The 22,834-nt window shown below is 43.3% G+C and overlaps 1 long non-coding RNA gene across 2 annotated transcripts in view; it reads left to right on the top strand.

Annotated features, from left to right (window-relative positions):
• LOC112543929 (uncharacterized) overlaps window positions 1–22,834 on the top strand; it is a 96,186-nt gene that overhangs the window by 5,734 nt on the left and 67,618 nt on the right. For both annotated transcript variants that reach the window (XR_012906313.2, XR_016350340.1), the window contains exon 2: window positions 7,454–7,560. This is a non-coding gene — a long non-coding RNA (uncharacterized LOC112543929). The remainder of the gene's footprint in view (window positions 1–7,453; window positions 7,561–22,834) is intronic.

The following is a 22,834-nucleotide window of genomic DNA, read 5'->3' as shown; positions in this document are numbered from 1 at the left end:
CCCACCCCTGCTGTAAAGGTTCTTGCATTATTTGATTGGAGGTTAATATAAGCAAATATGAAGGACCAGGAAGAAGTCATGGTAATTGCTGCTTGTATTAACTAAAACATTTATTTCTTTATTACACCCTGTAACTTCTGCCTTGGGTAAGTAGAAACCGATTGCACCACAAAGTGATGTTTTCAGTGTCCAGAATTATTGTGGTATCAATTATAGAACATCCATTAATTTCAAGTCAATGAATGAAATAAAATTGGTACCATATTTCTTCCATCATCGAGACCATCTGGATCAAAGTCAGACATTCTGAACATAGTCTCAGAGGGGTAGCTGTGTTAGTCTTTAACTTTAAAAACCATGAGTAGTCCTGTGGCACCACAGAGACCAACACATTTATTAGGTCATGAGCTTTCCTGGGTAAAATACACTTCATCAGATGAATTGGAGTGAATATAGAATCCAGGCTATAGATAACCACAAAAGTTACTTGTAGGACTAGTGTTAATTAAGTTAGTTAAAACTTAAACAGCTAATATTCTAGCAGCACCTTAGACTAACAAAACATGTAGATGGCATCATGAGCTTTCGTGGGCACAACCCACTTCAGATGAATGGAGTATTCATTTAGGCAGAGGCGGCGAATATAGGCTTCCAGATCTCCACAGAACTGAATCATATTTGTGTGAGTGGTGTGGCAGATGGAGAGTCCTCAAAATAGGACAGATTCCTCTGCTGAGCTTAGAGTGTGGTTGGATAGGCTGACAATGTTGCTAGGTGACTTGAAAGTACTGGGAATGAGAGATCCTGAGGCATGTAGGACGTTGGATAGTTTATTGTCCTTCTGAAGGGAGGTGAAGTGATCCTTGTATGTGGCTTGTTGGGTTTTAATAGAGAGTCAGGTTGGATCTGTTTCATTCTTAGCATTTGATGTGGAAATGTGAATATCAAAGCAGGGAAAACTGTCTTTTGTAGTGCGTTAACCAGTTAAGATCTTTATTCAAGCTTAAGTTGATAGTGTTGAACATAGTGGAAGTCTGGATCTGGACCTGAACTTTGTGATCCAATCCATCTCTTTACTGTGATTGTCTTCAGTAAACCTATAAGGGCTTTTTTGTTGTTGTTTTGGCATAGCTGTGGTGATTAGGAATGTGACACATTTCACTGACACATTTATGTGAGCAAATGCACTAAATATACACCATTGAATTGATATCATGACTGCACTTTTACCAGTATAGCTTCTCATTTAGGGATGATGGAATAGCAATACTAATGTAGGCTTCAGTTTTACCAGTATAGTAGTGTCTATAGTAGCAGCACTTTCCCAGTATAGTATGATTTACTTTCAGAGAGGGACTTGTAGTGCAGACATGACCCTATTTATGGCTACAAAGGTGGAGACCTGTCTTCATAGCCCCTGTTAGCAACAGCCAGTTGAGGGCACCAAGACCCCAGTCAGGTCTATATCCAATGATCAGATGGTACTTTTTCAAAACATTCAGAAACTGTTCACATAAAACCCATTGCTAGGTTTTATTTAATAACCTTCTAACCCCCATGCTCTCTCCTCCTCCGCCCCTGTGTTTCTCTAATGTCTTTTACAGCTCTTGCTGCACAGCATGAAACCTTAGAGCTGTATTCATCAATGACTCACACCCTTGCTTAGGGGCCAATTTTCATAGAAGCTATATAGGAAAATCTTGAAATGCACCTCTCCCATGCAGTGCACAAAATGATTTTTGTATTCATTACTATTCTAAAAGGACTTGTTGCCCTTTGGAAATGTTCAGTTATTAGTTATATGTGTCTGTGTGCAGAGCTTAGAGGCTGTGTTTGAGTGCTCTAAAAATAAAAAATTATCATTGACACTAGTCAATTGAAAGGTAACTACAGACTTGGTTAAGTTGAGTGGCAGCTGACTAATGCAGAGGAGTGAGGACTGATCTAGTTTAGGTTAACAAATACCATGGAGACTCAATCATTCACTTACTAATAACCATCCTCACGCTTGATGATGATTAGCAGCCTTGTCAAGTTTTAGGAGGGGAGCCAATGACTGTCTACAGAAGATTGAACTGCCCTCTAGAACCATGGTGTCCAACACACTAGCCACATGTGGCTGTTTGGCCAGTTGAGTATGGTTAGTTTGCTATAGCAGTAGCCATGTTACTGCTTCAGAACTCGGACACCACTGCTCTAGAAATTATTCCTCAAGGTCAAGGTTAAAGCATATTCCTGGAGTAGCGAGGGAAAACTTACCCTTTTCACTTAAAACAATTTTTTTTAGAATGTATCCACTCAAGCACCTAACCTTTGATGGCAACAGCGCCATGACAATGATTAGCCATAATTATATGTTTGATAGAGTACTTAACAGGGAAGAATTTCTGTATTAAAGAATTGCAAGCCACATTAAAAAATAGTTACTTATGCAGAGGTGGCTATCTTTTCCCCTGAATTACTGTTAGTAATTTTAGGGAGGAGACAGGGTTCTTGATTCTCCATTGCCTTGCACAATGTGTTATAGTGTACATCTGTACAAAATAGGGATGTTAAAAAGCCGGTAATTGGGTAACCATGTATCCATTCCAGAGGCAGCAGTGTGGGGTGGCTCCTGGTGCATAGCAATTCCCACCTGCTGTCCCGCACCACTGTCTCTAATACAGAGTCCAGAGCCAGTTCCTTGGGAGTGGGGTGGGAGCCTGCATTGCAACTGATAAACCCAGGTAAATGGTTATCCTGTTACATCCCTAGTACAAAGTGGGCCTGAATGTCCATAGCATTAAACTAGGTCCTCCTGTGTAAACTGGTATAAATCTAGAGTAATACAATGGTGATTTCTGATTGGATTGCATTTAATACCTACTTTGCACTGGTATAAATGGCAATGCAAGGTACAGTCAGTGAAGAAATAGGCCCTGGTTGAGATTGACTGATACATCATGTTTATCCAGAGTAGCGCAGGTGTTTCTACTAATCATGATCAGTAATTCCATTCATTCAAACACCTTTATTCATAGTCTAGACAGATTTGTGGAGTGTTTTGAAGTTCTTTGGCACTAATGTGGCATGTTCCCATAAAGAATCTCAAAGCACTTTGTAATCATTAATTGGTTAAGCTGTACAATATTTTTTTAGGTAGAATACTTGATAAAGCTATTCTAAAAGTGAATCTAATGACTCACCATAAGCTACACAGCAGCTGTTGGATGCAGAAGTAGAACCAGGTTTCCTGATTCTCAGTTATATGCTTTAATCACTCAACTATGCTGCTTCTCATGCTCTTTTTAGTTTCTAATATTTCAGATTGTGATTGTAAATGTAACAATTATTTTTTCTGTTTGCTCAATGGAATGAGAGACTCCATTTATAGAATCATAGAACCATAGAGCTGGAAGAGGGGGATGTGTCTGACAAATTTATTTTTGTACCCAGGTTTCTCTGGTAAGTTCTTTTGGGACCTGTTTTACATTTATTTTGGGGGATTTAACTATGTATGTTCAGCTCTTTACCTAAGTGAGTGCAGTTGCAGCAGCTTTTCTGCTTGGTTGAACAGTTTCCTGTATTTCAAAATAGCCAAAGAAGCAACATACTGTATTACAGTAATAGCTAGAAGCCCTATGCTCCATTGTGTGTACATGCAAATAGCTAGACAGTCTCTGCCTCCAGTGAACTTGCTGTGTAAATAGAAAAGACAATGCAGAGAGAAAAAGGGAGTAGTAGTATGCTCATATTCTAAATTGAGAAGAGAGAAGCTAAGAGACTTGCCCAAAATTATGCTGGAAATCTGTGGCAAAGCAGAGAATTCCCCCCCGTCTCCTGAATCCCAGTTCAGTTCCTTAACTACAAAATTGTCCTACAAAAGAAAATGAAGAGGTTAAGGGAGCAAAGGCTGCCTTTTCAAAACACACACATCTGGGGTAACGTAATCAGGTACCCGAGGGGGAAGAACTAGATATTTTAATCCCTTTGAACAATAAACCTACACTTACAAGAGACACAACTTTAATACTGAATTTTTGCAAATGGATATACTGAAAGTCAATGAAGGGGGAACTATAGGGTAAGGAAGCGTGTTGTATGATAGCTTGTCACAGTTGAACAGTACATAGTGTAATTTTGTGTGGAGGATAAAGCCTGAGCTATTACAAAGCTGGATTCTGAACTCTGCCAGGCTAACATAGTGAATGTACATCCCTTGCATGTGGCCCAAGAAGATTTGGTTTGCCCTTTTTTGGTTCTCTTGCTGTTAACATTAAAGGAATTGACGGTGACTCTGCAGAGAGGTGGGTGGGTTTTGTCCTCTGAGCTGCAACACTCCACCTAATACCAGGGTAGATTTCCAGAGACTATTACTTAGCCACTGCCAGTCATCTGCTTCCCAGCACAAGCTTGCCTTCCTCCTCTTACATGCAGACTTGGAGACAAAAATTATCACTTACTGTTTACTTTGGGAAACAAATTGTGCCCTATATGTGAAAGTAATTGCTGTTGTGTTCACAATTTAGCTGGTACCTAGTTATTTGATAACATAGTATGTCCATCCCATGGAGATCATTGCAATGGGTTCTAGAAACCCCATACTGAACACAGACGGAATGGGGAGGAGAGTCTCTTCTGTTTATAAGCAAGTAGCTTGATCACTACCCTACACCATTGCCAGACCTGACAATCACAGAGACAGGCACCGACAGCTTCAACCAGTAGGATATAAGGCCTCTTATAAAGGGGAGAGTACAGAGAAGCAAAGAAAAGCAGCAGGACCTATGTCAGAAAATGTGTGATAGCTCTGCCCTGTGCTGCCTCCAGGAAAACAGATGGGAGACCGCAAGCCTAAAATGTGAAGAGATGACAGATTTAATTGGAGGGTGGGCTTCAGGAACTGACCTGATTGAAAGCGAAGTAAGGAGGGTTGGTCAGAAGCTGAAATGCCTTGAGAGATCACACTAGGAGATCATGACCATTATACATACATTTAGGTCACGTACAGCACTGCACAACCAACCAAGTGGGTTGCTTTCCTGTGCAGCACCATGGATTGCCTTGTGTCCAGACTGAATGGAAAAATCTGATCCAACAGGGCAACCTTTGTAGTACCAGCAACAGCACTTAAAATGGGTTTACTCATCTATACATGATAGCACTAGTCTCCCAATTCATTCTGTAACCATAATAATGCTGCATCATGCTCTGCAACAGGGCTGAGCAAGCCACCAAGTTTCCAGATCCAGCCTGTGGATGCAGCAGGGAGCGTCAGGCAGGCTCCCTACCTGCCCCACTCCTTGCATGCCACTCTGAGAAGCGGTTGTGGTGCCATTTGTCTTTCAACAGCTGCCAGCCTGGGAGAAGGGAGAGGCTTCACTTGCTGCCCCTTCCCCCAGCACAATCCCATTGGCTAATTTCTGGCCAATAGGAGCTGCCTGTTTGAAGCACAGGAAGCACACAAAGTACCCCTCCCTCAGGCTCACAGCTATTCACAGACCCACAGAGACTGTGCAAGGGTGGGGCAGACAGAGCCTGCCTGAGAAACATGCTGTGCTGCTGAGCACGAGTTGCCCATGTAAGTCTCCCAGCCAAAGCTTGCTTCCGGCACTCCAGCCCTTCCTTCCCCCAACCCTCTAACCCTCTACCCCACATAAACCAAACCCTCCGCTCCTCTCCTGCACCCATACCCCCTCCCAGACCCTGCATCCCAATCGTCTGCCCTAAGTCACAACCCAAACCCTAGGACCCTTTCCTGGACCTCGGTCCCCTACCCCAGGTCATAACCCTTTCCTGCCTAAGATCACAACCCACGTGCCTGCACCCCCTCATGCATTACATTCATCTGCCCCACAACCCCCTCATTCACCAAAACTCCCTCCCAGACCCCACACATCCTCCTGAAGCCCACTCTATTACTCCAAACTCCCTTTTGTACCCAACCTACTTTCAGACCCCACACCTCCATTAATATAATGGAAGAGTGCAGCCCTTGACCATTTTCCAATTTCTTGGAGTGGCCCCCCATCAAAAATTATTGCCTACCCCAGGTTTACAACCTTAGTCCAAATAAAGGGTCATATCATACTCTCCCATATGTCCAGTAATAGTGATGAAAGAGCTACAAAATTCATTCCTTTAGGCTAAAATCTGACAAAGGGAGGCAGTGAATTATCAAATCCCTATCTTCCTCTATACTTCTGTGAACAGAAGTTGGATGTTTGGCTGGATGCTGAGGGAGACTATGGGGCACTGCTGAAGGAGAACCACCAAGACATTTACTGCCAGAAAAGCCACACGGAATTTCCCTTGTTAGTTAATATTTATGGCTATGTTTATACTGCAGAGTTTTTGTGCAAAAATGGCTATTTTTGCACAAAAACTCAAGGAGCATCCACACCATAAGCGCGTTTTTGTGCAAGAAAATTTACAGTGAATTGACAGAACAGAGGGGTTTTTGTGGTATAGGTAGTCCTCTTTCTATGAGGAATAACTCCTTTTTGCACAAGAGCTCTTGCACAAAAAGGTATATATGGATGGGAAACGGTTTTTTGCACTAAAACAGCCTGTCGAAAGAAGCACAGGTGTCCTGGTGACCATTCTATGAATGGCAATCAGAGTTTTCTTGTGAGAGAGCGTCCATGTAGTTTGGATGCTCTCTTGCTCAAAAGCGCATTGCTTATCCATTGCGCTTTTGCAGTGTGGATGCACTCTTCTTGCAGAAGATTTCTTCCACAAAAAGCTTCTTGCGCAAGAAGCCTGCAGTGTAGACGTAGCCTAGGTAACAAACACTGGCTGTACAAATAAAGACACTGTGGTGGTTAGTTTCATCACCCAAAGCACACAACTATATCACTTGCATTTAAGAAGCAGTTGCTTGTTAGCAAGTATCTAGCTGGCCCATATTAGCAGTCCAGAGAAGGAACCCAGATCATATGTTCTAAGCCAATGTGTTATACTTATGTTAGATTATGCCTATCTGTGGCCAGATCCCTGGTAGCTGAGCAGCCTAGTGGCTAGGTGGCTGAGTAAATGAGCAGAAAAAGGGAGGTGCTGTCCCTCTTCCTTCATGCTCCTGGTCCAGGAACTCCAAGACACTCACTAGTCAAGTCCTTACATTTGAGGTGTGGCCCAAGAGTCCAGTTTCTCCTTAGCTGGGGCTTCTCAGTAGGTGCCCCCCTTTTCCCAGTGGGGTAAAGTAGGGCTTATTTGCTTCCATGGCTGCTGAGTGGATGGGCTCTGGAGTGATCGCTTAGCTCACTGAACCAGCCTCTTGCTTTCTTTCTAGTCAGCCCCAAACTGAGCCAGTCTCCTTTATTTTCTCTTCCTTCCAGGCCTGGCATTGGTTGCAGGTGAAGTGGGATGGGGCTAGCTGGGCCCAGAGGCTTTCATTAGCCCCTGGGATGCTGGGTCCTCCTTTTTCTACTCTCTCATACATTTCCCCCCCTCCCCCATTATGTTTCCTTTCAAGGTCAGCCCCCATTCCAAGTGCACTCCACCTTCCCGAGAGAAGTCTGCATCTACATGGGCCCTCCCAGCCCAGAGTTGGACCCAGAAAGAGGAGGGTTGAAGGCAAAGGTACTGCCACATGATTCTGGGGTTTGTGTCCTTCATTGCATGCAGCCAGAGGAGGGGAGCCTGGTCTGTGACCAGGCTAAAGTGTCTCCCGAGAAGGTCATAGTGCAGTGAGTCCACTGCCCACTTCACCACTAGCATTTCCTTCTTGATCATGGAGTAGGTCTTCTCCCTTGCGCCTAACTTCGTGCTGATGTATGGGTGTTCGTGTTCATAGCAGGCCTTGGTCCACTGGATCCTGTTGGAACTCTCATTTTTTAGGAGATTGGGGAGAGGGGCCGCGATGGAGGAGAACCCCAGGATAAAGCGGCGATAGTAACCAGCTGGCCCCAAAGCTGTCTGTCTTTGTTTTTTGAAGATGGAGGGGTGCATCGTTGGAGGGCTTGAGCTTTTTCTGATCAGGAGTTGGACAGTGCCTTTCCCTAAATTGTAGTCAAGGTAGTTGGTCTCATCTCTCCCGAGGTGGCATTTAGCAAGGTTCACTATCAGTCTGGCCTATTTGAGTGAGTGTGGCAAGATAGCCACATGTCATGTTGTAGGTGAGTCTTCCAGTTGCAGCTATAAATCACCGCATCATCTAAATAAGTAGCTGTATACTGGCTGGGGCGGGTGGTGAAGAATGTGGTCCAGTAGCCACTGGAACATGGTGAGGGCGCCGTGCAAACCGAAGGGCATGGTTTGGAACTGGATGAGTCCAAAGGGGGTGAAGAATGCCATCTCCTCCCTGGACTTGGGTGTGAGGGGGATCTGCCTGTACCCTTTGGTTATGTCCAGGGTGATGATATATTCTGTCTCTTCAAGCCATCTCTTGAACTTGAACTAGGCCCAAAACCTCTCAGGGTTCCTCCTGTACAAAAATTCAGAAGGTGAGAAGCCCATGGAGGCCTGGGAAACTTCCAGAATGGTGAACATGAGGGATGGGAGAGCTGGTCCCAGTGATGCACATCAGTCAGGATGAATTTACAGAGCATAGCTTTTACAGTCCTATTGAAGTGTGCCACTAGGCCATCCATTTGGGGATGGTATACAGCTGTTCTGAGAGTTACCTTACCTTACCTAGTACAAAGATAGCTTCCCCAATTATCACCCCTAATATCATCTCATAGACACTAACCTCCCTCCCTCCCTCCCTCATCCCCCCCACTCTAAAATATGATTTGTCAATTTTATATGTGTTCACTTTTTTTTGATTGTATCCCTTTTGTATATATGGTCATGCCAATTTTCTTCCACAATTTGATCTGAGGAAGTGGGTCTGGCCCACGAAAGCTCATCACCTAATAAACCATCTTGTCAGTCTTTAAAGCAAAATGCAGGACAATGTAGCACTTTAAAGACTAACAAGATGGTTTATTAGATGATGAGCTTTCGTGGGCCAGACCCACTTCCTCAGATCAAATAGTGGAAGAAAGTAGTCACAACCATATATACCAAAGGATACAATTAAAAAAATGAACAAATATGAAAAGGACAAATCACATTGCAGAACAGAAGGGGGATGCGGGGGGGTGGGAAGGGGGAGGAAGGAAGGTAAGTGTCTGTGAATTGCTGATATTAAAGGTAGGGAGAGTGGGATGTTTGTGAGTTAATGGTATTACAGGTGATAATTGGGGAAACTGTCTTGGTAATGGGTGAGAAAGTTCAAAGACTTGTTAAGTCCTTGTTGGTAAGTGTCGAATTTTAACATGAATGACAGTTCAGAGGATTCCCTTTCAAGTGCAGATGTAAAAGGTCTTTGTAGCAGAATGCAGGTGGCTAAGTCATTTAGCACATGATAGCCGAAAGTGTCCGTCTGCTATGTACATTGGACAAACATCTCAGACACTTCGCCAAAGGATTAATGCCCACAAAACAGATATCAGACAAGATCACAAAGAGAAAACAGTTTCTTGCCACTTTAACCAGAAAGGACACTCTCTAAATGACTTAGCCACCTGCATTCTGCTACAAAGACCTTTTACATCTGCACTTGAAAGGGAATCCTCTGAACTGTCATTCATGTTAAAATTCGACACTTACCAACAAGGACTTAACAAGTCTTTGAACTTTCTCACCCATTACCAAGACAGTTTCCCCAATTATCACCTGTAATACCATTAACTCACAAACATCCCACTCTCCCTACCTTTAATATCAGCAATTCACAGACACTTACCTTCCTTCCTCCCGCTTCCCACCCCCCCGCATCCCCCTTCTGTTCTGCAATGTGATTTGTCCTTTTCATATTTGTTCATTTTTTTAATTGTATCCTTTGGTATATATGGTTGTGACTACTTTCTTCCACTATTTGATCTGAGGAAGTGGGTCTGGCCCACGAAAGCTCATCATCTAATAAACCATCTTGTTAGTCTTTAAAGTGCTACATTGTCCTGCATTTTGCTTCAACTACCCCAGACTAACACGGCTACATTTCTATCACTCGTCAGTCTTTAAGTGCTGCATAGTCCTGTCTTTTGTTTCAGCAAGACCAGACTCACATGGCTACATATCTATTACTAGTCAGAAGAAGTGGACCAAAATCTATACCAATGTCTTTTCCCTCCTTCAGGGCCCCATGGTGGATATGGCATAGGCAAGTCACATGCCCTCTCCCTGGTGAGGCCAATGCACCAAGAGCTGGTAGTGAATCTCTTACATTTGTGGGTCCTTTTCTACCTGGTATAGATGGTCTCCCTGAATCTCAAAACTGGGGAGCCATTTTGCTTGATGGGGGGTCAGTGGTCTCTCCATTCACTGCTGCCACCCAGTCATACACTCGGATCAGGGTTTCATCTACTCATTGTTCTCCCACAAAGTCTGAGAGGTGCATCAGGACAGCTGATTGGGTAATGGGGCTGAATCATCCTTCAGTGAGTCAGCCAGAGCCCTGACTCATCTGGGCTGGTGCTGGGCATTGGGAGGTCCCCTCCCCAGGATCTATAATTTCCTCCACACTGGCAAGAACCGCTGCTTCTGATCTATCTGCTTGTAAGGACAGGGGTCGACACTCCCCAAAAGTGGGTCCCACCAGTTCGGTCAGCAGTTCAAAATAGCCCCAGTCTCTGTCCAGGATCACCAGATAGGCAAGTGTCACGGTGAATCAGAGCCAGTGGGAGCTGTGAGGCTCCGTGGCTGCGAAGCCGATAAGTAAACACTGGAGCAGCCCATTAGCAGCTTTCTCAGAGTGGGCCTACAGCCCACTTCGAGAAACACTGTCCTGGACCAAATGGACGAGAAGTGTCTTCAGCCTTCTCTCTCCCCTCCCATTTGTTATTCTTTTGAATACCTTATTTTTATTGCATTAGTAGCCCATTTCATGACTTTGATGCATGATTTGCATGCATGATTTATCCCTGTCATATAAGATGATAAATTTTCACGCTAGGATCTGTAAATCTGCATTTATTCATGCCAAATATAAGCAAATAGAAACATTCATTTTCTCTAAGCTTATAGAAACTTTTTTTTAATTTTAAGAATAACTGAAATGTACTAACATCAAGAAATAGAACTGTGCACCAACACTGCATGCACCAGTAGTAAATAACATTACAGCCAGTGGCAGCCTTAGAATGTTAACCCTAATCCTGTGTGTCAAAAGGTCGCTTTTCTTGAATTTGCCCTCATAAACTGAAAGTGTCAGAGATTTTCAAGCAATAACATAGCAAGTGATGTCAGTCTCTTGTCAGCCATTGTCTATTGAAGATATGTTTTAATAAACCTGAACTTTGGAAAATTACACTAATCACTCACAACTGTGACCAGCAGTGTGAGCAGAAGCATCAAAGCTATCCACACATTAGGAAAACTATCCTTCAGCTCTGCATTATACATGAATTGGAAAACGTTAAGTGAAGAATAATTCCCAAGTTGCAAAATGTGATGGATGTTGTCCAATTTAACAGAGGTCTTTATCACTGATGCCCATTCCCACGTGTCTCCCTCTGTGAAGATTCATACAGTTGTTCAAAAGTGTTCTGTCTGCCAGCATCTTTAGGTCATACAACCATCCTCTTCTCCAATCTTTCGGGGTACTTTGTTTGTCCAAACCATTATTTGATATTCAAGCACTGCTAATGAGGAAACAACAACAAAAAAACCCTCCCTCTTGAATTTTTCTTCTGAGCTTCCCATCACCTCATCCCTGCCCTCATAACTAAACTGTGTCTTCCGCCCATGCATACAAGTTTCCTGGAAGACAGGCTCAACTCCTAAGTTCTCCACCATTTTTTGGGCAGTAGTGATGGCATCTTCAAATATATTGTCTCTCTCTAGGCCACAGGAAAAATCATGGCAGCTTCTCATCAAAGCAGCAGTGGTTGTGATGATCATCAACTGAGTTTGTAATCCCTTGCTTACAGTGTTGACTTGGAACAGGCGATCCTACAACTGAGACCAGAAACTTGAAGTCAGTGATCTGGTTTGCCAGGCTTTGTACTTCCTGTCAGATTCTGGCCTTGGCTTTACTCGACTGTGCCAGTTCCATCAGGGCATTATAAACTTCAGTCACTTGGTTCCTCACTGGCCTTATGTCCTCAGTGAGGCTCTTCCAGCAAGTATCACTTAGTGGCTTCATAGTCAGATTTCAGGCCAGTGTAAAGGGTGTGAATGCATCCCCCCCGTACCCGGTGATCCTCCAAGTAAGCATGAGGCTGGGGCAGCACGTTGCCCCAGCCTCCCTCCCCCATGTTCCGGCTGGCCCGGAAGGTCGGGGTGATTTCCCTCTCCCAGGAGCGAGGCCAGGGATGGGGCGGGGCTACGGGGGTGGGGCAGCCACCAGCTCTTCCCACAGCTCGCACCACCCCCCAGAAATTCCTACGTTCAGGCCTGGCTTTGTAATAAGATCATTCGCGAGAATCTTCCACCTAATGGGGCTGAAAACAGGATGCATATCTTTCGCTGTACTCTGAAAATTAGATAATAGATCTAAAGAAGATGCTGCATCTGACTCAACCAGGTTGTGGAAATGGCAGCCACAAGAAACCTCTTGGATTCAGTGCAAGGATCCTGGCCTGTTTCTTCCCTCCACTGTTTCTTCCCTCCATGTTCAAACTACTGGCATTGTCTTGGTCATAGCAGTCCTGAAGTTTTATTTTATTCTCGTTCAAAATGTTTATAAATAGTTCTCGTTCACTGCCTGGCAATTCCCCACCTCTTATATCCCCACAAGGGTATGGCTGATTACATTATAGGATGTTTAAGGAATATGTCGTTCTCAGAAGGTTCCATGAAAATCGATAAAGATCTAGAACATTCTAGGAAGTTAGTGAAAAACAAAGCCACGTATGGTATACCTGAAATGTTTCACTTCAAATATTCCATTTTCCCTTTTCCCACTAACACAAACAGCACTCAGAGCTTAGTGCCACCCAAGCCCAGCACCCCAGGGAGGCGCCTGGGTCACCCGCCTCCTAAATCCAGCCCTGAGAGTACAACTAATGTCTCTGTTCATCATTTTCTCTAGGGTATCATTCTCTCAAATTGTGTGTCAGGACCCCGAGATAGGTCACAATTCTGTTTTAATGGGGTCATCAGGGCTGGAGTTAGACTTGCTGGAGTTTGGGGCTGAAGCTTAATTCAAGCCCCACTACACAGGGCTGAATTCAGGGCTCACACTTCAGCTTCATCCCTGGGCAGTGGGGTTCATATTACAGGCCTCCTACCCAAGGCTGAAGCCCTCAAGCTTAAGCTCTGGCCCACCTCCTGGCTTTGCCCACCCTCCCTCAAGCAGCAGTGCTTAGGCTTCAGCTTTTGGGAGCTCTCCCTGCCTGTGGTGGTGGAGTTTGGGCTTCAATCCCTCTTCCTGGGATCATGTAATAATTTTTATTGTCAGAAGGGGATTGCAGAGCAATGAAGTTTGAGAAACCCTGTTTTAGGAAAGTGTTTTCCCCCTCCCCTCTTTTAATTCAGTCTTTATTGGCAGAGGAGTTGTAATCCATGATATTTAGAGGAGAAGGTAAATGAGATGCAAGACACAATATAAAGGTCATTCTTATCCTATCTCCCACGCCAAATGGCAAAGCAGGTGTTAATTTCAAAATGCCTTTTCCCATTCAGTATCGTATCTCTTCTCTTTATACACAGAATAGCTGGGAGAGTCCGTTTTAAAGACTATTTCTGATTTCAGTCCTTTGGAATGAGGTGTTGCCCTCCCCAATGATCATCAGGAGACAGTACACTGGTGACTTGTCTTTTTGAAAATTGGATAATCAGTAAATTCCTGGAACAACTGTGCAATGGTTTTGAGGTTTTCCTGCCTTTTACCAGCTTATTAAGTTTAGTTGTCTTACTGCAGACACAGCAAACCTGGAAAGAAAATTGCAAGGTTATGGGTAACCTGTGTGGCCATACCTTGGTATAAATCAGGAGTATTTCAGTTGAAGTCAATGGAGTTATGCTTTTGTGAAATTGATGTAAGAGAAGAACTAGCCGATAATATATGGACATAGCCATCCCAAGTGCAACTGAGTCCTCAAGTGACTGCAGCCTCTCAGATCTGACTGAGACTTCAATGTTTATGTGCCCCTAGGCGCATAACTATTTCAGACCAATGGCCCATTTAGCCCAGTATCCTGTCTTCTGACACTAGCCAACGCCAGGTGCCTCAGAGGGAATGAACAGAACAGGTGATCGAGTGATTCATCTGCTGTTGCCCATTCTCAGCTTCTGGCAAACAGGCTAAGGACACCATTCCTGCCCATTTTGGCTAATAGCCATTAATTACCATTGATGGAGATTTCCTCCATTAATGTATGTAGTTCATTTATTCAACCTTGTTATGAGTCTTGTCCTTCACAACAATGGACTAACTGGCAATACCCCATTTCTCTTTTTTAAAAAAAACACATTACTTTAATGGGATTTTCAATGCTTGTTTTGGCAGGTGCCCCCATTAAATGATCCAAGGTCCTTGGACAGTGGTTTGTTTATTTCTCAGCAGTTCTGTTTCTTGTGGAAGAGACTTGGCTCCCTTCCTACTAGCATGTGAGGAACCTGAGAATGCCCTGTGTTGTCAAGGCAACAGCATTTGCTTGGCAGCAGGAGAAAAAGAAACAAGAACATCCTCCACAGAATCAAGTCTTGTCAGAGGTCATATGAGCATGTGGCCTAGTCTGTTCAATGTGACCAGCACCTATTTATGATAATGGAAGAGATCACACAAAGATGTATTTAGTGTGTTGGAGTATAAATGCTTCTAAGCACCAACTAAAGTATATGCAGATAGGTGGCCACAATTGTGCCTTCACTTCAATATACTTGTTATTCTGTGTAAAGGTATCACATACCAGTAAGGAAATGTCTCCATAAATCAAATGCTTAAAATCATTTTTCTTGCATAGTTCTGTTCAGTAGATATTTTTTTCAGTTTGGCAGTTTTATCTGTAACTCCAGAAGAATCCTTGTTGATCTTTGTTATACGAATCTCAGTTTTTATGTTGCTCAGTTCACTTTCCCTCAATTACAGAATTTTTCTTACCTTCGCCAACTTATTTTTAAATGGGCCAGATTCTTAGCTGATATAATTCAACATAGCTCCATTGAAGTCAGTGGTGCTATGACAACAAGGAGTCCTATTACACCTTAAAGACTAACAGATTTATTTGTGCATAAACTTTCTGGGTCACATATGTACCAGCTAAAGATCAGGTGAGTTTGGGGGTAGAAAAACTGTTTTGCTGGCTCTTGCCATATCAAGACCATTAGAAATCAAAATTCTCTGGTTAGCCAATTAATAGGAATGGCACATGCACGCAACTCTGCAAAAGTGCCTGCAGCAGCACACAAAGGCAATAGATACTGGGAGTCTTCATACATTTTCAAAAAAGACTTGCAGTATTTCTGTAAATCTCTTCAGCCCACAACTTGAAAAAATTGTGCATTTTTATTACTATTGGAAAAGTAAGTGCATGTTCTCAGTGATAGAATCAGCCATAGTTCTCGCATTAGAAATCAACTGACAGTATCTAGAGTGTATTAATATATCCAGTGTTATCAAAAATGAGTGAGGTCAAAAGATCACAATAACTGTGATTATAAGTATTTGCTTTCAGCAGTTATGCACTCTTACTAAGATCCTCTATTACAGTCTTCTTGAGTATCATAAACTAATAGGTCTTTGTCATCTGGCATTTGGAGAAGGTTCAGAGAAGAACAAGAAGAATGATTTAAGGTCTAGAAAACATGACCTATGAGGAAAGACTGAAAGAATTGGGTCTGCATAATTTGGAAAAGAGAAGATTGAGAGGGGACATAACAGCTTTCAGGTACCTAAAAGAGTGTTACAAGCAGGAGGGGAAAAAATTATTCTCCTTAACTCTAATGCTAGGACAAGAAGCAATGGGCTTAAATTGCAGCAAGGGAGGTTTAGGTTGGACATTAGGAAAACCTTCCTAACTGTCAGGGTGGTTAAGCACTGGAATAAATTGTCTAAGGAGATTATGGAATCTCCACTATTGGAGATATTTTAAAATCAGGTTAGACAGACATTTATCAGGTGCTTCCATGACAAACTGTGGTGGGTCTTTTTTTTCCCCCCCCCCCCCCCTCAACAAATTTTACCCAGGCAACCCTAGGGATTCCTTGAAACTCTTTCAAGCTGAAAAGGGTTCCAGAGCCATAGTAAATAAAATATATTTATTTATGACAGTGATAAATTTATAGTACTTATTCTAAGATTTTTAATTGACTGTCAGTAATGAATTTACAATATTTATTATATTTATTCGACGATTTGTAGTTGAACGTATCAGAAATATAAGGATGGGAACAGCAAGGGGAATAGTCTCTGCTCTAAAGATATCAAGCTATACTAATTAATAACAGTGATAACTACAAACTCTATGTACTACCAAAACAACTATAACACTAAGCTATACAACAAGGAAATCAAATCATACATACCAACTTACACAGCGCACGGAATATTTCAAAGATATCAGTTCAGTTGCGGAGGCCTTGGTTACACCCAAGATTCAGGGGAGGTGGCTGGTCGGTTGATCAGGCCAGCAGCACTTTGAAGTATACGGGAAGGCACATGCACAGTGGTGTGTGTGTTGTGAAGACCTCCTCGAGCAAACTGTGCGATGGGTATTTATCCCCAAGTGCACATCGCTTTCCCATGCTTGCATATTACCCTATGTGGCCCAACGGTCACCAAGTGGGAGTATGTATCACAGGGGCTGGGCCAAAACTGTGCAGGTTTCATGAGACCAGGTAAGCCCCGCAGTTCTCACGCCAAGGTGATGGGTGGGAGAGTCCAAGGCTATTTTCCCCTTTTCACACCTTCCCTTTTCTAAAGACAATGGTATGCAGGAAGGGTGCGGCCGGTTTCTCCCAAGGAGTACTGCGGCCCACTTTAGCAAGAGCGGCCTGGCCAAACTTTTTACTAGGGGGCGGGTTTTTTTTTTCTAACAGCCAAATAAAATTGGGAAAAATTGGTATAGATGGGTTTTGGTCCTGCCATGAGGGCAGGGGACTGGACTTGATGACCTCTCGAGGTCCCTTCCAGTTCTAGGATTCTATGATCTTCAGATGTTTGCCTTCCCACATTTGACACCTTAATGTTTTATTATATGGTTAGCAGTACCACACAGCATATATCATGTTATTGTTCAATGTTATATGACTGTTATTTCTTCTCTGTTCAGTTCCAGTGCCCCTGGAGCTATTCTTTTATTTTTAATATGACTGTGTTTATTACCATTTATTAATAAAGTCGCTTTGTGTATATGGCTAGGTCTACACTATAGCCTTTTTTCGAAAAAAGCTATGTAAATCGCGCTACGCATTTTGCGTAGCTTTTTCCAATTGCTTTTCCATCTAGATGGGGCCAAATGGGGGAAAAGCCTCCTCTTTCGGAGGATCCCTTATTCCTTGCAGAACAAGGCATATAGGGCTCCCCAAAAGAGCGCGTTCGCTCTTCCACAAAAAAAAGCAGAAGAGCAAACGGGTTCCCGGACATGACCTGATCAAAAGTGATTTCAGTTTAAGACAATCTAATTTTCCCCTCTCCTCTTTCTACTTTCGTTTTCTTGGGAGTCTTTTCTTTAATCCCATACCTATAAAAACCTAAAAGATCAATACAATTTTAATACAATTTTAATCTTAAAGGAACTCTCAAACTGCCACAGATTGGGGTGCGTACAGAGAATTTAGACTCAATTTAACGCTGCTCTGCGTTTGTGGAATTGTTGCTGTCAATGTAAAGTGGGTATGTCAGAAACTGAAATGCTGTCCAGTTATAATGGTAATGATTCACAGCAATTTTGGGGGGGAAAAACACACAAACTGGAGGGTTACTGTGAATTAGGCCTTTCAAAAATATATTTCGTTGAAATAATTGGGCATTTGTTGGAGATTTTGAGTCTAGGAGTCCAGATTAAAAAAATATAAAATCTCTTAACAGTTAAGATGTTAGAAATTTGTCTCAACATGGACAGATGTATAAAAAATTTATTCCTAACATCTCAGCAGAAATATCAGACACCCTGTCCCTAATCTCCTCCATATAATGTGATATATTTATGTAAAATATGGAAGAAAATAGCAAAACCTTTCAAATAGATTTGGTTCTGCAATGTGAGAGAATCTGCTCTCTGCCTGTAATTCCATTCCCCATCTCTAGTCTCTCCCCATGTTGGCTGAACATCACTGCTCTTCCAATGCTTAAAGCATTCTCATCACAATGGAGAGAGGCCAGGGGCAGTATAGTGGAAAAAAAATCAAATAAAGCAGACAAAAACTTGAGAGACTCACTCCCTTGAAGTGTCACAATATGAACTAGCCAAGTAAAAAATAATGGCTATTCTCCTGTCTCATTAAGTGACTTAAATGAATTACAACCTCTTTCAGAGGAAGTTCTCTGGACTGTTTCTGCGGGCGCTTGTGTAATTTGCTTGGTAAGATGTGGAAGTCAGTTTTGTTCACTTTGTGTGGGCCTGATTTTTCTCTGGACCCCAATGTAAATCAGGAGCAGCTTGATTGAAGGCAGTGCCCTTACTCCAGTGTCAAAGGGATGTTAGAAGAGCAGTAACAGGCTGATTAGGCAACTTTGCAGTTCACAGAACTGTGTCCACGATTTCTTCCACTTACATTTCACACTGGTGGGTGGCTCTACAAATACTCTACAGGTGTGCATTTCTGGGTCTTATGGTTTAAGTGCTTGTAGGAAACCATGATATAATGCCCCTTAATGTATGACTTTGTGACTGGTTATTACTTTAGCAGGACTATGGTACTTTGAGAGCCTGCAGCCCGTTACTTCCTTCCTTCTAAGCAGCATTTGGTGGACAGGCTTGCTGACAGACCTAGGTATTCTAGTAAATAGTACTCAGAAGGTATGCTTTCAAAATGGTTTCATGAGAGCCCGTGAAAGGGAGGTAGAGAAGTGTACGTTATTCTTCAGTGTGCCAGTTACAGGATGCCTCTTGAGCCTCAAGGGGATTTAACCAGATGGCAAGTGGGAGTGTTACCATAGCCACCATCCTCCATCAAGTTTCCTTCTATGGAGCGCCATGGCAAGAACCACAAGGCAGGGGTGAGAAGTTAGATGCTAAATTACTCTATGCCATAGGCAGTCTGGCCATGTCACCTTTGCCATCGGCCCTGAGGCAAGCTGGCCCTTTATCGGTCCTGCAGCAAAAGTATTTGCTTTTCAGCTTTCACATCCAATTCCCTTGTCTAGTGCAGAGGAGAGGCAGGGCCCCTGTGTGCAGGGACTACAACTTTGACTAGCCTTTTGGTAGCTCTCACAAATTTCTGAGAAGGCTCCTTGCACACATGTGAGGGTCAATTATTGTATGTCCCTTATTGATTCATTGTACTGTAATATAGGATGGCTCAATCCTGGTCACATTAATTACTCAATGGGAATAGGCCCATGTATTGTACAGGAGGCCAAATGATTTGACTGTGATATAGACCGGAATAGACCTACAAAGCACACTGTACCAATCCCAGTCTCTTTGATTGGCAGGCTTTCTAATTTTTGTATGATTTTTGTGACTCTTGTCTGAACCGTCTCCAGTTTTTTAATACCCTTCTTGAATTGTAGGTGCCAGAACTGGACACACTATTCCAGCAGGTGGCTCGCATTAGGCCTTTCAGCCACAGTATAACACTGCGAGCTTGTCACCACCACAACACCTCCTGCAGGTTAGTTCAGGGATTAGCTTAGTCCAGTGGTCCCCAAACTTTTGGGGCTGCCGGGGGCGGGGCCGCACATGTGCTGCGTGCCCGGTGCTGGTGCCACCCATGCGCCGCACTCCCAGGGCCAGTGCTGCTCCTGTGCTGCACGCCCAGGGGTGGAACAGCCCATGTGCTGCATGCCCGGGGTTGGCACCGCTCCTGAGCCACGTGCCCAGGGGTGGGGTCGCCCATACACCGCACACGTGGGGCTGGAACAGCCCATGCGCTGTGCTGCACACCCTGTGCTGCAGCGCCCGGGGGGTGGCACCTCACCTGTGCCGCGCGCCTGGGGGCAGGGCTGGCCCCAATCACTTGGCGGGTGCTCAGAAATGGCCCGGCGGGCGCCATGGCACCCGCGGGACCACGTTGGGGACCACTGGCTTAGTCAGTTGGATGTGCCACCTTTTGATTGGTGTCTCACTCGTCATCACTCTATTCTCCTGCCTCCTGCTCTCCATCACTCCCCTTGTATGCCAATGTTCCCTGGGTCACTTCCCCATAGCCTGGTACCCTTGTCCCTTTGTATCAGGCTGGAGCTTCCCTCACTCTGCTGCTCTGAGCCTGCTCAGCACTGCCCTGTCCAGGGTGCTTCTGCCTTGATGGTCGGGTCCCAACTGCACTCTGCTCTACTGAGCAGCTTCTTATATCTGAGCTGCCTGCAGCAAGCTGCCTCCTGATTGGCCCCTAACAAGCTTATCCCTCATTGGCTGGGTTCTGAATAGGCTCCTTCCAGCCTATTTTAGCCCCTCCAAAGTGAAGAGCTCGTTTTCAGCTGATTATCTACCACAATCCTCATCTTTTTGAGATTTACTGATTCCCAAAATGTTGCCCCCAGGATTGCTGATGTAAGGAGAGGCAAAGGGGACAGAACAGTGGCCAGAGCTCCAGACCCCTTAAATCGCTGCTGTAGACCCTGACTGTGCAGTTGGAGCAGTGCAGAACAGTTGACAGGGGGAAGAATAACCCCCAACCCGCCCTTTCTGCCTGGAGCCCCGCCCATTCCATAGCCAGTTTTTAATTGATTTAATGTGTCATGTTAATTTTATATAGTTCTGGGTTTTTTAATCAATATGTCATGTGGTAACTAAGTCAAATATCTTACAGATGCCTAGATGCCTAAGTATATTACATCAACTCCTAGCCTGCTGACGAGGGTGGGGGGCAAAGTGGACAACTTTCCCAGTGCCCTACACTGAGGCTCCCAGTTGCTGCTGCTGCTACTCCAGCAGCATTGATGCCCAGAGCTTCAGACTGTTTAAATTGCTGCTGGAGCACTGCACATCATGCTCCAAAATGCACTAAGCTGTCCCAGCCCCACCCCTTCTACCTGGCAAGGTGTCAGCTCCCCTGATCAACACTATTATCTTTAGCAATCAAATTTGTAATCTCATAAAATGATATCAAGTTTGTATGACAGGATGTATTTTTCATATACCCATGCTGAATGGCATTAATGATATTACTCTCCTTTAATTCTTTATTAATTGAGCCCCATATCAGCTGCTCCATAATCTTGCCTGAATTCAATGCCATAATGAGAGGCTTAAATTATCCAGGTCATCCGCTTACCTTTTTTACGGAGTGGCACAACATGATCTTCTACTCACTCTTCTACAACTCTTCTATACTCTTCTACAACTTACCCACTGTTCCAAGATACATTGAAAATCCACATTAATCATCCAGTTCAGCTTCTCAGCTAGCTCTTTAAAAACTTTTGAATGCAAGTTGCTGCGTTTCAGTATCCTCCTGAAATACTAGTGGAAGGGAAGAAGTGTTACCATTATCATATGGTGAGACTGTGTCATCTGCGTTTTTTCCCATATGCAGAAAAGAAATATTTGTTGAACACTTCTGTCAGTTCTGAATTATTACTGATAATTCTACTGTTTTATACCATTGTTAGGATTATATTTGTTCCTAAAGTAATTAAATAATTTATTGCCCTTAATCGTGTTGGCCATAGATTGCTCCTTTTGTCCCTTTTCTTTCCTTACTATTAATAGATTTTGATTTGTATTCATTCCTATCAACTGCCCCTTTCTTCAATTCTTTTCATATAAAATGTTTATATATTATAGCTGACTTCATTTTCCCTGTAAAGTGGGTCAGTTTTTTAAGCAATATATCATTCTCCCTTAATTATGTCTTTTTGGACATCTAGTGTACGTCTAAACTATTAAGAAGATTGACCCTCGGGAGGTCGATCTTCTAGTGTTTGATTAAGCAGGTCTAGTGTAGACCCCCAAATTGAATGCTGAGAGTAGCCCCCACTGGTGACCTGTACTCCTCATTCAGTGAGGAGTAAAGGAAGCCAACAGGAGGATATGTTCCTGTCAGCTTCTCGTAGTGTAGACACTGCAGTGGCTCAGCTTAGGGTAAGCTGAAGCCAGCTACACATTTTGTGTTGCTGGATGGCATACTTTAAGTCTACACTAGACCAGGCAGGTTGGCTTAGGCCTAGTAAATGTTTTTAAACTATTCCTAATTATCATTCGCTTTTCGGGACTGCATTTTTCTCCCAGCTGCTGTGACTCATAAAAGTTTTCATCTTTGTAAAATTGGCCCTTTAAAAGCACCAAGTGCATATATGTATGTATATAATACATTTTGGATTTTACCCTATTTCCATGTTATATATTTGATCATTTGTACCTAAGTTAAGCTACCACTAATTTTTAGTTTTGTGATCATTTCCTCTTTATCTATTAGAATGAGGTCTAATACAGAATTCCCCCATGTTGGTTGCAACAATTTTTGAGTTAGGAAATTGTCATCTATGATATTTAAATTTCCAAGAATGTTTTAGTACTGGCAGAATGAGACCTCCAGCATATGACACTGAGATTGAAATGCCTTGTGGATCATGAAACTTTTTTTTTCTTATACATTTAAAGATAGTTGCATAAGGAGCCAGTCAACCTGTTACTAAGTATGATTTGGTTGTCTGAAGCAGATACAACTATACCCCTAGTTAGGACAGTTAGTTAGTTAGAACACTGATCCATGAGCATTCAAAATCATTTTCTTCTGAATTACAAGTGTCTGAGAAACGGAATGCCATTTTTGATGTAAAATACCTCTCTTACTCCTCTTCTGTGCACTTGATCCT

The sequence above is a fragment of the Pelodiscus sinensis genome, chromosome 10 (assembly GCF_052426305.1).
Source record: "Pelodiscus sinensis isolate ZL-2025 chromosome 10, ASM5242630v1, whole genome shotgun sequence".
NCBI classification, from domain to species: Eukaryota; Metazoa; Chordata; order Testudines; family Trionychidae; genus Pelodiscus; species Pelodiscus sinensis.
Note: the sequence above shows the minus strand (reverse complement) of the source record. Positions and strands in the feature narration are given on the sequence as shown.